This window comes from Podarcis melisellensis (genome assembly GCF_964234715.1).
Source record: "Podarcis melisellensis genome assembly, chromosome: 7".
NCBI lineage: Eukaryota > Metazoa > Chordata > Lepidosauria > Squamata > Lacertidae > Podarcis > Podarcis melisellensis.
The window spans coordinates 21538046-21553606 of NC_138539.1; the positions used below are offsets into that span (position 1 = coordinate 21538046).

Sequence of the window (15561 nt, forward strand, 5' to 3'; positions counted from 1 at the left end):
GCTTCTGAAGTGACATTTCGAAAACTTCCTCAGTTCTCCAAATTGAATCACAAACTTTTCTGCAATGATTTCTGCCAGGTTTTGCATTTGTTATCCAAATGAAAAGAAATTATTTCCCTCACTTACTTTGTTCTCATTACTATTATTTCCTGGATCTGCAAGGGCATGATTTTGGGGCAGAAGCCCAGGGACCCACTCAGCAGAATGAACACAAAGGACCCCAAACCCAGCAGGGTTTGAGGATCCCTCACCTCCGATGTAAGGCCATTAAGTCCAGAATCTACAATTACCTAACTATACTCCTAAGTATTTTCATGATACACAATGTTTTCATATGGAATATGTTTAATTCTAGACCACTATGCAAAAGTACTAATATTCTGGGCACTGAATAGTGAGGAACATTTCAGGTGATTGTATCATAAATAACATAAATTTTCTGTTAATATTTCCACCTGTCTGTATTTTTCATGTGTGTGTGTGTGTGTGTGTGTGTGTGTGTGTGTTCTGAAGTGCGAACTGGTGTTACAGGTATATGTAGCTGGTGATTTTTGTCATTCACATTCTTTATCCATATAAGAAATGTTAGATTACCTCTGAAACTTATCATATACAAATCTCAGTGCTGTAACCATATACAATATTATCCCAAGAGCCTTGCTAACAGGAACCTGAGCCCAACAACAGGGAGAAGAAGAGAAGTCAGCTTATTCCAAAAATCTGCTGACCCACAAACACAGTCAAGCTGAGGAACAGTTTGGATGTTGAGGGAAAAGGTCCTAAGATCCATCTTTATACACCCCCATTTTCTCCCCAAGGGAACCCAGAAGAGAGGGATATTCTTTTATCCAAATTCAAAGTTCTTTTTTTCAGGATATCTGACGCACTCTACACCAAAGGACTTTTATGGTGACAAACAGAATATTGTTGTCGTCTGGTGTTTGAAAAGTATGTTATCTCAATTACATATATAAGTGGGAATATTACATAAATAATGCAATTCACATGTCACAAATAAACAAGAACACCAGCCTCCCTAAGTTCTGTTGTTTCTTTTCTGGTTGTCACCATTGAATCTGTCCTTGAAGCCTGATATTTCTGCTGGTCAGTGAGGAAAAACGGACTCTTCTTATTTCACCTCAGCACCACAGCAGTCTTCTCAAAATGGCGGATGGTGCCAGTAGCTCAGGAACAAACTTATAGCCCTTTATAATCTAAAAGAACTTAGTCAAGGAACTGCTGGGGAAATGCATAACTCTTAAACAATTTGAAGGAAACCTCACAACTAACCTATTCTTAAGGGTTCAAGGTCTTACAGAGAGGAGAGAGCAGGCATCATCCGAACGGCACTGAGGTCATGCACAGGACGGTGGCTGCTCTCTGCTTCAGGGGTCTTGCAAAACATGTGCAGAATCATTAAAGTGATATACACAAGTGCATGATCAGGTCAAAAAGATTACTGTTGCAGTCAGTGCAGATTGATAAAGAGGCAGGAGTGATGCAGTCAGTTTCTGTGAGAACCCAAAAACTGACTGCACCATCTTGCCTGGAGTGCTTTGGGAGCAGAACTTTGCTGCAGAGGGATATGCTGATTTGAGCTGAGAGCTAGGGGGTTGGACTCGATGGCCCTTGTGGTCTCTTCCAACTCTATGATTCTATTCTATGATTCTAATGTGTGGAGAGAGAATGAGAGACACAGCTGAGGTTCCGAGTGGAGATGCTGAGCTCTAAAAAGTGAACCTCTAGTTCTTCTAACACTCTTTTTAAGACCATTGGGATCTCTTAATTTATTATAGGGATACCTTGGGACCTTAAAAACATTCTTTTCATTCCTTTCACCTTGAAAAAGCATCTTTTCTTTCATCCACCCCCTGCCCATGTGTCCCTTTAAGCCTTTATTCCTATTTGCATCAATAATTATTTCTGGATCTAATAGATATGGAACTGTAAATAGTGAAAGCAGAAAAAAGGGGATGAAGAAGAGGGAAATAATGTTGACCAGGATGTGTATAATGATTAATATTCAGCATGCAACATTTCTCAAGGATGGTATATATAAATACCTAATTTTGTGCCATTATCATAGAAATGTTGCTTAACCTTAGCTACCCCTTACTTACTTATGGTCTAATTATCGTGATTTTAACCAATGCTTTTCCATTCCAATAATGGCCATATCTGGATTTATCTTTACTTTCAGCGTCGTTCATATCACTCATGCAGTGAAAATGGTAGCAGGAATTTAAAGTTATTTTAAAAACCATAATGGTTTTTAAAACAAAAACCACACAACAGCATTCAAAACAAAAATAATATTCTTTTCCTGAAAAATTGTGATTTAATTCCATTTAAATTAATTTCACTCTGTAACGTATTTCACTTCAAGGATCTCTCAAAGGCTCCTTCCCCACCCCCTTTTTTTACACCCAGCCTGGTGATAAAAATTAGAAAGGAAATAAATGAGATGAGCAGCAGCAAGGAAACTGGATGCCTAAAAGTGCATCAAATATAATTGGAAGAGCAGAAGAGAATGTTTAAAGTAAGTTCAAGAACAGCGATAAGGCTGGAGGTGATGTTATCTATTGGACAGAAGAAACCATTAACATACACCAGAGTGTTTTCAATCACTTAATCAGAAAACCCTTTTCCTGAGCACTGTTTCTTGTCCATGTGCCACAGACAAACATAAATATTTTGGATTTCCTGCATCCTTCAGTCTGATAATAGCCTCTTAACTATAAGCCCTTCCCACCTCAAAGACAAAGCTAAAACAAATGATAAAGCAAGAAAGATAGAGATGATTTCTATGCCAGATGAGTTTGTGAATACTCCGCAAAGGATCCACTGTGACTTTTTTGCAACTTCCCTTTAACTTCAACTCAGTAGACAAAAAATTGGGGCAGGAAAATGGCTTAGGGTTCACTAATGAAGCTGCTGGGCTATATTACAGTAACACTGCAGTGGTGTCAAGTTCATCTGAAGCAGAGTTTCCTTGCCCATCACATACGAGATTCTAAAATGTCAGCATTTCATTTTAACACGTATTTTTATTCTCTTTATTCTGTCTGACTGTCTGCCTCCTGACTTACACCCCATTATTCACCTGAAGCTCAAAGCAGCTTTCATAGGCTTCCTTGGAGGTATTTCATCCAGCTAACTTACCTGCCCGAATTCTAAGATGTGATAAACTTACTCCAGTGACGGCAATGGTTGCGGTGAAGGTGCCTAGTGTCAAGTGCGCAGTATGAGATACTGCCACTCAAGTGTGCACTACAGTACATAGGCAGCTCCCACTGTCGTGCGAGGATTGTATAATATTGCAGGATGAGCACTTCTAGCAAAAAATAATAATGTTTTATCCTTTTGGAGGTTTCTTGTAAATGTATATATAAATATGCATTTTTTTAACACTGTATGTCACTGTGAGATTGTTTATGTAGTAAGAGAGAAATAAATGTAATTATCATCAGTGATAGAAAATGGGCAGGATTCAAATAATGAACCTGCAGAAGTCTGCACAAGGAATGCTGCTAGTACAATGAGGCTATCCACCCTCTCCTCCTCCTCCTCTTGTGGTTGGGAGAATCTCCCAGTACGGTATGGGGGAAGGAGAGGGCAGATTGTTCCATTGTTGTTGTTGTTGTTGTTTAGGTGTTTAGTCGTGTCCGACTCTTCGTGACCCCATGAACCAGAGCACACCAGGCACTCCTGTCTTCCACTGTCTCCTGCAGTTTGGTCAGACTCATGCTGGTAGCTTCGAAGACACTATCCAACCATCTCGTCCTCTGTCGTCCCCTTCTCCTTGTGCCCTCCATCTTTCCCAACATCAGGGTCTTTTCCAGAGAGTCTTCTCTTCTCATGAGGTGCCAAAGTATTGGAGCCTCAGCTTCACAATCTATCCTTCCAGTGAGCACTCAGGGCTGATTTCCTTAAGAATGGATTGTTCCATTAGGCAAGCAGAAATGCTTGCGTTGAAGGTGCAATCTGCTTAGCGCTACTTCGAATTCCTGCCGATATTTTTACTGCTAGTCTACTAAGCTGCAGAAAAGAGGCAGAACGGAATGTGTAGGTCTTAAAGGTAAAGGTAAAGGGACCCCTGACCATTAGGTCCAGTCGAGACCGACTCTGGGGTTGCGGCGCTCATCTCACTTTATTGGCAGAGGGAGCCGGTGTACAACTTCTGGGTCATGTGGCCAGCATGACTAAGCCACTTCTGGCGAACCAGAGCAGCGCACGGAAACGCCGTTTACCTTCCCGCCGGAGTGGTACCTATTTATCTACTTGCACTTTGACGTGCTTTCGAACTGCTAGGTTGGCAGGAGCAGGGACTGAGCAACAGGAGCTCACCCCGTCGTGGGGATTCGAACCGCCGACCTTCTGACAAGCAAGTCCTAGGCTCTGTGGTTTAACTCACAGCGCCACTGTGCAATAGCCAGTCCCATAGGCTGCCCACATTTACCACCTATGCCATAGGCTTAAACACCAATTAATGAATTTGATTTCTAGTCTGCAGGGTCTATAGTGGGTAGCAGCATTTTAAAACATGCCAAAGGCCAGTCACACTTGGCCAAATCCATTTTGGAGATAGTAGCACACTGGATCAGGGAGAAGTGGAAATTGGCTCAAGAATGCTTCCTTGCATTCCTATGCAACTCCACATTAAGGGGCTTTATATTGAGTTACAATACAAACTTCTGAGGTTCTGGGATCCAGTTCAGGCTACCAAGTTAGTAACTAAATCAAATATAGATAAGAGCCCACTATACTTTACAGCCAGCTGGGATGAATGCCACCAGATATCTTTAAGATATAGCTGTGAAAGCAAGATCATCGATAGCTAATGAATATGAGCACCTCTTGCATATGGGGAATATATGTTTTCAGTCTGCAAGTTGTTGGCAACGTAACCATCTCAGTAACCCCAAACAGTGAGGGAAATGGTTTTGAATAGGGCATGAACTTCAAGGAATGAAATGATAAAAAGACATCAGTCCCAGTACTTTCGTCATCAGTTTACACATTTGGCAGAATCCAGTGCTCAAACATTTCCTAATTCCAGTTTGAATGCTCCCTAATGATGGGTCCAAGAGTTGTTCTGCAAAGTTTAAGACTTCTCCCAGGCATGCTGGTATACAATGAGTTTTATCCATGTTAGGATGCTTCAATATGCACCTAAAAGATGAAACAAAAAAAAATTCCTTCCAGTAGCACCTTAAAGACCAACTAAGTCAGTTCTTGGTATGAGCTTTCGTGTGCATGCACACTTCTTCAGATACCAGAGTGTGCATGCACACGAAAGCTCATACCAAGAACTGACTTAGTTGGTCTTTAAGGTGCTACTGGAAGGAATTTTTTTTTTTTTTACTATGGCAGACCAACACGGCTACCTATCTGTACCTAAAAGATGGTTGTTGTTGGTGTCCATCTGTCTCAAGAGACAATGGAGTGCACTTCCACCGAAGTCAAACCACTGCAAGCCAGAGCCATATGTTTGGCACCAGCTTGGCTGCAAGATTTGCCAGGAGGTGTACAAGGCACTTATCCAACCGTCTTAGGAACTCCACTCTGGATTTGTGCTTACTCCTTAGCCTTTTCTTCTCCCGAAGTAGACCCACTGAAATTAACTGACAATTAGCTAGGTCAATTCCCCTAACCTTGGGAGGAAGGGTTACCAAACTATTATTCTCCCACTTCAACCATGTGAACCCTACAGTAAGGAGGTCTAAGCTGGATGCTCCAAGCTTAGACCGTGTGGCTTATGCAAGCCATCTTTTTATTTCTGTACAAATAATTTAGAAATATTTACCATTTTGGAACCTAAGTTACACTGACTTTTTTTTTTGCTGCTGTATAGAAAAGCACATGAACCTGAACTTTGAAGAGTTTGTAAGTAAACCATTTTAGCAAATGTGTGGTTTCTCTGTATGTCAAGGTTAGTTGGGAACTTGGAAGCGACTTACAGTAGAAGGGGGTGCTTTATATTTCCACACTGTATTTTGCTGTATGCTTTTAAATCTCTGCCAGGGCTCTCTCAACATAGAGCACTTGCCTCAAACCTGGATTTAGGCATCCAGTGAACTCTCCTTTTTATATTATGCCATATCTATTATTCCCTTTCACCGAATAAAACCAAAAAATACTTGAAAAGTAAACCCTTCTAATATTGTGCTAAAGTATTCCTAGAAGACCCTAGACTCTGGACCAATTATCACTACTTGCTTGTATCTGCTTTATATTTCCGCAGATTGTTGGATCTTTGATCTAGTTTAATATTTGTCATGGTTTTTCCCCCCTTGGGTTTACTAATGGATTTTGTAGATGAAAGACAAAGATCTATAACTCTATTAAAGAAAAATGAGAGGAGTGTGTGGGGGGGAGAACAACTAACTTCCTCTGCTCCTCTTATTTTTCCTCCTCCCAGTTATCCCAACCGCAGCTTACCTGCAGCATAATCAGTTCAATCTGTGTCATACAGAAATACTAGATGCCGTATTTTTTCGTGTATAAGAAGCACCTGTGTATAAGCAGCCCCCTATTTTTTGGGACTCAAAATTAAGAAAATACACTATACACTATCCATGTATAAGGCGACCCCTTATTTTAAACTTCAAAAATGTAGTAAAAAATATAGTCTTATACACGGAAAAATACGGAATCTACAGGCACAAAGCATACTTACCTGCAGATAGATGAACTGTCGCCTAAAGCCCCCTTTTAAATGAAGGGGACTATTCCTGGAAGGACAGGAAGCAAGGGGAGAACTGCTTAACCTTTCTACATCCCCTTGGAGAACCATAAATTTAAATATTCACATAAGGGGGATTATTTGGGGAAGAGGCATAGCAGGCAGAGAAAGGGTTAGATGCCCCCTCCATCTACCCCCACTGGAAGTGGCTTTTCTTCATTTAAAGGAGTCATAGGGCTACTACTCACACATGGGTGTATGTGCAATGTGTAGTTTGGGCCTTAGACAAAAGTCGTTATTGCTGTCTATAACTAGATTTTGTTGTTGTTGTTTGTTTGTTTTTAAGTGGTTAAAATAGCCTAATGTAATAAAATATCCTGTTAGATACACCACTGTCGGTGTCAAAGGCTATTCAAAATATTGGGTGAGAACACAGGTCAGAGAAAGAGTGCATGCCTTGCATGTTCTAGGTTCAGCCCTTGGTCACATGATATCAAGCATGTGATGATACAAAAGACCCCTGCAAAATGCCCTGAGGAGTAACTGACAAGCAAGCAGACAATACTGGGATAGGTGGATTACCCTAAATTATCTTAATCCATGTGCCAAGAAAACCGTAGTGTGCTTGCAGAGGAATATTAGTCTTGAATATTTATGGCAGAACTGGGAAACCTGTGCCCTGCCCGATATTGTTGTACAACTCCTCCCACAAACCCTGACCACTGGCCTTCCTGGCTGGCTGGGACTCATATGAGTTCAGAGTCCAAAGATATATGGAAGGCCACCATATATCTCTGGAGAAAGGGAGAAGCATGGCTGCAGGATGAACCCCAGGGACACTTCTTTCATGTGCCCTTGCTGACAAGGCCAGATTATTTGACCAGTTTGCAAGATTGCCTTACATACAGCAGAAGTGGCTGGAAGGTTCTTCTCCCTGCCTGCTCTTACAGGCTTTATTTTTTGCTGGCACAGGAATAGGGCGACCAGATGCAACGGAGAACAGAGCTCTTGTACCTGTGCAAAAGGGAATTTCAGCAGGTGCGGATTGCCTCAACCCTTCATGACAAGCTGCACCTGCCAACTTTCCCTCTTGTCTACAAGCATTCAATCCAGGATCCCTGTCCCCCTTTCATCTGGGCACCCTACAGACAAAAGCACTGTATCTTCCCCCATCCAAGCTCTTGGTACTTTCTTTTCCCTTATCCCTATGCTAGCAAATGTCTATTATCAGAAACAACAGAAGTTGTGACAATGGGAGTAGTCCATATGTACACAGTTGATACAGTGTTTCCCTGGGTACAAATGGGCTTTGTCAGTCATTTGAATAATGATGGACCAGAAACTGCAATTTGTGCTCAAATAAATAAACCAAAGCAGGATATGGAAAATAAAGTGAAGCTAACTTCAAGCCATCTTCATAAAGAACAAACAAACAAACACAACTGACACCTTTTCTCAAGTTTAATATCTGCCATTTATGTTTGTGTTGTTCTGTTGTTACTTGCTGAAATTATTTGATATGTAAAAAATAAAAAGATAAATATTAGCACCCTTGTAATAAGCAAGCCTATTTAGATTACATTTCCTCCAGTTCTGATTTTGTAGCACAATATTTTACACAGGATCTAATGTAAAATAAATCATAGCACCACTGTTAATCGTGAGCGATTCTACAACTAGGGGTGCTCAGGTTTCCTTTCTTCCTGAGAAGTAGGCATCATCACTTTCAATGCCTTGTACCCACCCAGCCAATAATTACTTAAGTCCCCTGGCTCACGTCTCCTTGTGAAACATCTATTTCTTCTAAGAACATAAACTGCTAGCTGATTTTATACCTAACTAGGGAAAGCACAGGGTCTTCAAGGGTGGATCTTAATGGACTGGGGGCAAAAGGCTTCATTACTGATTTCTGAATACCCAAGCTCCCTACTAAGAAAAATGGCACTAACAGGTATACAAAAATATCACATATTCCTGATGCCTCATGACTTAAAGTTCTTTTTCTTGAACCAAGTAGAAAAAGTTCTTCTATCACCAAAAAAAGAAAAAGAAAAGATTGGCTGCCAAATTTCACAGTAAGGATTCTTGAACAAGCCTCAGCCGAGATCTCATCTTTAATTCAAAACTCACTGATATTTATGTCTGGCAAGACACTATGATATATCAATGTTTGTAGGGTACAATATCTGGACTATAAAACCTCAGCAGAAACATTTACATTTTAAGGAAGGAATAAACAGATGTATGCTAAGGCTGTTTGAATGTGGCAACATTAGCAACATTAAGAAAATTCAGGTTTGGGGTTATTTGGGTTTTCTGAAAAGGAAAGGGGAAAAGGCAGTTGAATCACATTGGAATCTCAAGACAATTCCAAGATGAACTGACTTGGAGAGTAAATGACCTCTTCATCTCAGTGATAAAGTTCCAGCCAAAATATTCTCTCAGCCTGAGACGTGATTCATTAGAAATATGTACATGGTGTGGAGCTCGACTCTCTATCTGGCAGAGTCCGGCCTGCAGACTGATAAGGAAGCAAATGCAAATGTCCTGATAAGAACTGAATGCAAATATTTATGATATGATATTCCCTGGGAATTATGTGGAGATAAAACAAAGTGTATTATTTTCCCGCTTCTCTTTCAGGTTTGCCAAAATGCCCTTTTTTGCTTTCGGAATTTGCATTTCTTCAAAATTGATTCGGCTTGCGTATTATGTTAAGCTATTTGTTTGCTAAGGATGGTAATTAGTTACTGTAATTACAGCAATGACAGTTGCTAAATTGTTTTTAAAGCATTACAGTGAGCCTGTGCCAGAAGATTGCAGTATTTTTTTGGATTTAAGCAGAGGCTGGAAAAACTCCCACTCTAAGGCCAGCGTGGGATTTTCGACTACAAAGCTGCTTTTCCTGATTGAAATATTTTTTTTAAAAAAAGAAATCATTAATTTGCATTGATTGTAAGTAACTAACTTTAAATTTTGGTTTATTCACAGATCACAGAAATATTAGTGATAGTGGGTCCTGTGGGAAAGGAGATACAAGGGGGACTCCCATCGTAAATAAAAGTGAAAGCTGATAGCAGAGGGGAAAGGGTCTAACTATTACTTGGAGCTTGTTAATTAAACCCTTCAGTCTGTTTTTTTAGATAATTTCTTTTTTTTAAAAAAAAAACCACACAATTGTAAAATGTCTGATTCAAAGTCATTCCTGAACTTTTTTTGGAGGGTCTATGGCTAATATGAGATAACAGAAGGGACAGAGTGGGTAAAGAAGAGAGGAAGGAGAATCTCTTCTAAAGAATGCATTAAAGTTTCACACAAGGAAACGTTACCAGGAGCCCTTTGCGGTGTGACATCATGCATACAACCAATCTTTTGCAAATCATACCTAACGAATGAACATGGAATGTGTCATGGGATAAACATCTACCATTGCCCCCCAGAAACCTTCTCCAAGGATCACTGTTTATTCCTCCTCTTCCCCGTGCTTCCTCTAACTCTGGTGATTTTTTGACAGCAGAGAGAGCAGGTGGCTTAGCAGTGGAAGCACCCCAGGCAGAGACCTTCCTGTTCCAAGACATGTGGTCCCAGGAGATTAGTTTGTGTAAGAGTGTGGATGTGATTAGGGGTGTGCGCGTGCGTTTGTGTGTGTGTGCATGCATGTTAACCCTAAGGCTTTCATCCATCTCTTCCTGTTTCTCTTCTCCGCTGCCTCCCTATAATCTCATTTCTCACAGTATCTAGGAAAAGACATAATAAACACAGCCAAAACAAAACAAGCAGCCTGCTTTGCCCCATCGCGCTCTCTAACAAAGACTGCCTACCTGAGCAGATACACATATATCCATCTCCTACTCTGCCTATACGTCGCACCACTTCTTTGCATCCTCTGATTCTTCGCAATCCCTTTCCCCACACCCTTCCTCTACCACCCACATCTATTTGCATTTGCATTCCTTTTGCAACACCTTTGCAACCTGTACATTTTGCTGTGCCTGCAAGCAGCCTGCTCGCCTCCATGTGAGCAATCTGAAAAGTGTTTCTTTAAAGGGACCTTTGCTTTTCCTCACTTGCCAGCTGAAAAGGTTCGCAGAGCAGCTTACATCAGATCGATAAAAACAATAATAAAAAAGACAGCCCATGCCTTCAGGCCTTACAGTCTAAAATACACATGACACAAATGAAATACAGGGCATGCAGGACTGGCAAACTCAGGCAACAGGTCCCAAAGCTGCTAAGTTTTTCTAATGACCAGCTTGCATAGAAACAGTCCGGGGAAGAGGAGAAACCCAGTGGAGGTGGTCTTTCAGTTGGGTTGATGGAGTGGGCCCTACTGTCACTTCTCTCCCTTTGTTGCAAGTCAAATGGAATGGGAGTTGGTTTGAAACTTTCAGCACAATCTGTAATAAATTACAATCTGTAATAAATCTGTAATAAATTACAGATTGTGGTGTCATTGTTTCTGTTTCATTTTTTAAAGTGGGCAAATATTCATTGTGAACTTCTTGGTAGTGGCGCCCACCCTGTTAAACGCCCTCCCATCAGATGTCAAGGAAATAAGCAACTATCTGACTTTCAGAATACATCTGAAGGCAGCCCTGTTTGGGGAAGTTTTTAATGTTTGATGTTTTATCGTGTTTTTAATACTCTATTGGGAGCCACCCAGAGAGGCTGGGGCATATTATTTATATTATTATTATTATTATTATTATTATTATTATTATTATTATTACATAGTGGCTAAGAGTGTGAGCCGTTATGCAGATTTCAACCCAATCTCTAACTCACCCAGTGGTATTATGCTAGTGACTATTCTTTTTAGCCTCAGCCCCCTTTCTGAAAAATGGGGAGAATAATCCTAGTCAAAGTTATATGGCTGCTGTGATCCTTTTGTTCTAAGGATTACTGGGATGATGTATTTGAAATCTTTTGTGAGCATTTCCAACATGTGTTTTATAAATCATCAGGCTGCAATCTTAGGAATAAGTTCCACTGAATACAATGGGATGTACTTCTGAGTAAACACACCTAAATTCACACTGTGGGATGTGCAAAGATAGCACAATCACAGTCATATTCCATGGCTTTGGAAGCTTTTGCATAAGACCTGATGAAAACTGGCGGAAATTTACCCAATAAACCTTTCTTTTTATATTGCAGAACAAACAGACTGACCCTATGCTGGACTAACAGTAAAGCTGTGTCCATAGGAATTGACAGGGTCATTCATTCGGTGCCACCACCCTGACTTATGCATTCATTCCAGAGCAGTGCTACAACAGTGTGATGGAGTAACATCCTGAGCCACCATGCAAATATCACTAGGAATGCAACTGAGTAGATGATGCCAAGATGCTAAACCAAATAAGCACGCCCCACATATCATACTTGTGGCCTCTTACACTTTACAAAAAAGGGGGTCAAAACAGAGCACAGATTAATATAAAATTATATAATATTAAATTAGGGGAGAGGCCATAGCTAAGTTGTAGAGCAGATGATTCACCTGTAGAAGGTTCCCTTTTTCTTTTCTTTTTTACTGTGTTTATTTATAAAATTATTTCTGACTCAATTTTTGGCCCCCAAAGGAACTTAAAACTAGCTAACTTTAAAAACTCATTGTAAAGCTTTAAAGCAGGTGCAGGGAACCTGTGGGTCTCCAGATGGTGCTGAAATACAACTCTACCTCCCTTGCCATTGGCCATGATTGCAGGGGCTGGTGGGAGTCATATTTCAGTTAACATCTGGAAGGCCAAAAGTTTTCCCCACCTGCTTTAAGGGCTTAATCTTCGACATTTCCAGTTAAAAATATCAGGTGGCAGGTATTTGGAAAGCTCTCTGCCTGAGATCCTGGAGAGCTGCTGCTATCCAAAGCTGACAGTGCTACACTAGATGGACAAATAAGTGTGCCTTGGTAGAAAGCAGCTTTCTATACTTCATAAATCTTACCCTATTATGAAGAGGATGCATACCCTCCAATATGTTGAGTCGCAAAACCGGGACATGTGTCTTCCCATCCGTGCTCCCTCAAGAGTCACATGACCTGTGCAAAATCACAGATCCTAAAAGGGGAGGAGGGCAAGACTTCAGCCCTGAAAAAGTGGTTGGAGGGGTGAGATCTCGGCACAATATCATGGTGCCCCCCCCCCAATGGCCAGCATGCTCTCACGGGGAAAAACAGGATGGCCTGGTTTTTCTGGGAACACTTGCGGGGTATGGAGGATGGACCAGTTTGCATTTTTTTATATATACAAAGATGAAACAAAGTGCAGTTTGCACCATTTTATGGTTGTGCTGTTCAAACCACAGGTACAGATTACTTTCCTTAATGCTGATACTACCTTCAGTTTATATACTAATTTCCTGCCCTGTGACAGCATCTCTCTCTATCCAACCTGATAGGTTCAGTTCTTATTAGTGTTTAATAGATTTACAGTACTATCCCCAGCTAAATAAGGAATTGCGTGCAAATAGCTGCTCTGAGCACAATTCCACAATACAATCCACCAGCCAGGGCCTCACATATCTATAGACTCGACTGGATATACTGAACATCACCTTCCTTGTTGTATGCAATCCCTGCTAAAGTGTTAACTGGCACTGCTGAGAGTAGTTAACTATGGCTACATGCAAACAGGTTTGGACTGTGACTATGCTGTGTAAAATTACCCAATTCTGAAATTAGGAGTGTTTTATGTTGTGACTGTCAGGGATTTCCTTAAATATATTAACATGTCAACAAGTTTTTGCAGAAGACGTAATCCTGTAACCATACATCTACAGCTGTTAAATACAAGTAAACCTTTAACTTCAGTCTAAGTAAACCTTTAACTTCAGTCTAAGTTGATATTAATTTCCATGTTGGGTTGGGAAGAGATGCTGGCCTAGGAAGCTATATGCAACTTGATCTCAACATATAAACAGGTACCCTTAGATGACTGTGATGTAATGATGGCATCAGATTATAACATCAAATGAATTTGGAAGTATTTATGGTGATTTAAGCAAACAAATGCTCTCCGCTATGAAAGTTAAAGATGATTCCAATGTGGCCCATCAAGAGTAGGATGAATGACTCTTAATCACATTTTGAGATATTCTCCAACTGCATCAAAGAAAATTCATTCTGCCCAGGTGTGCCTGAGCCTCTTTCCCTAAAACTTATGATGGTAGCTGATAGATGGTAAATATAAATTAGCTGCTTTGGATCAAAGACCAGCTGTAATGATGGGGAAAGAAGAATGGATACATTCATCATATCATATATAGCAGATGGAGTCAGAAAATGACAGTATTTTGCTAAGCCAATGTAGGCATGGGAAGAAACAAGCAAACAGATATTATGTAGTTCAGCCCAGACTACTACACAAGCCTAACAGACAATTTGCTGACTCTTAAAAGCTAATTATTTTGTTGTTGTAAAAGGGCTTTGTAAAATGTATTTTCAAAATCTAAAATGTTTAAGCAACGATAATTTTATTATATGATTATATATAATCAAATATTTTTAAACCACCTTTCATGAATACAGCCTTTTCAATGAATATACAGTTTTATCAGTAACAGTGCCTGGAAAGTTCATTTTTAAAAGGAATTAGTTCCAGTTCCAGGTCTCCACTTCCAAAAAATAATTTGTTCCAACCCTAGTTCACCCCTTCCAAATGAGTCCTGCATCGGAGAGGGTTGGACTAGATGCCTCTTTTGGTCCCTTCCAACTCTACAATTCTATGACTGTATGAGAAAGTAACCAAATCTGTTTCAGTTTAATTCACAGTTCGTTCAAGTGGTCCTCAGTGTTGTTTTTCAGCCTTCCGAATTTTACAAGCTGCTCTGCTTAAAGTATAAAATAGACTAAGAAAGCACCGAAACCTATACACAGTGTAAATGTGAACAATTGTTTCTTTATTCCCCCCCCTAACAATTGTGATCTTTAAAACGTAAACAGCTACATCACTTTTCAGATAGGTTAAAAATGGTAACTGCAATGGCAACAATTAAACAGAGAGTAAGTGTGAAGAAACCCAGAGAGAGAAAGAGAATTGAATTTAACATCTCCCAAAGTTCTACACAAAAGACACTTAATTCGCCTTCAGTTCACCTAGAAATAATAGGATCTACTTTCAGGTATAATTCAATATTTTTGAATTGATCTGGTGAATTTGTTTATTTGCATCATCATCATCATTATTATTATTATTTCCATACTGACCTTCATCTGAAGAAATAGTTAAAACAATTGTAGCAGTGGCTCTGTCTATGCTTTGTAGTTGGTGCTGCAGCCAGATGCAGATTGGCTGCAGGTGCCGAGATAACACAACTACTGCTGCTCTCAGCTGCTGGGGCTGACTTGCCAAATGGTAAGAGGCTCAGCAGGTGCAAGTTAGCAGGACAAAGGGGGTAGCTGTAGATGGTGGTGAGAGGATTATCTCCTCTTACCTCTTACCTCCTCTCTCCTGTTTGCCTCCTTGCCACAAGCAGCAGTCCTTTGGTTCCTGATCACATGCTACATTGGCCCCATCTTGTTTACTCCGAGCAGTGATCAGTAATAAATGCTGAAAAATAAAACATAAAATTGTAAAACAATCAGTGTAAATAAACCAAATACAATGCAATGCAACAAAAAAAAAGAAGCAGCATACACAAGATAACCTTTGGTTTAAAGACAGTGACATTATTACATTACTGCTATCTTGGTCTGGGGCAGAACCAGGATGATGGGAGCTGAAGGTTCCCCATCCCTGACTTACAGTGTCCCACACCCACAATGTGTGATGGAATGTCATTGCACTGTGCATCTCCCATAGGAACACAAGAGCCTGCTGGATCAGGCCAAGGGCCCCCCCAACCCAACAAGGGCCCCTTTGTCTCCATTCCCATCC

General features: G+C 40.5%; 1 protein-coding gene across 2 annotated transcripts in view; it reads right to left on the minus strand.

Moving 5' to 3' along the window:
• Positions 1–15115, minus strand: part of ZFPM2 (zinc finger protein, FOG family member 2) — a 462794-nt gene extending 447679 nt beyond the window's left edge. Inside the window, exon 1 of one of the 2 annotated variants that reach the window (XM_081918678.1) lies at positions 14892–15115. The gene's annotated coding sequence lies outside the window, so the exon portion shown is untranslated. Of the gene's footprint in view, positions 1–1290; positions 1384–14891 lie in introns of those variants that run through there. The other variant, XM_081918676.1, reaches the window with a different exon arrangement.
• Between the last annotated feature and the right edge of the window lie 446 nt (positions 15116–15561).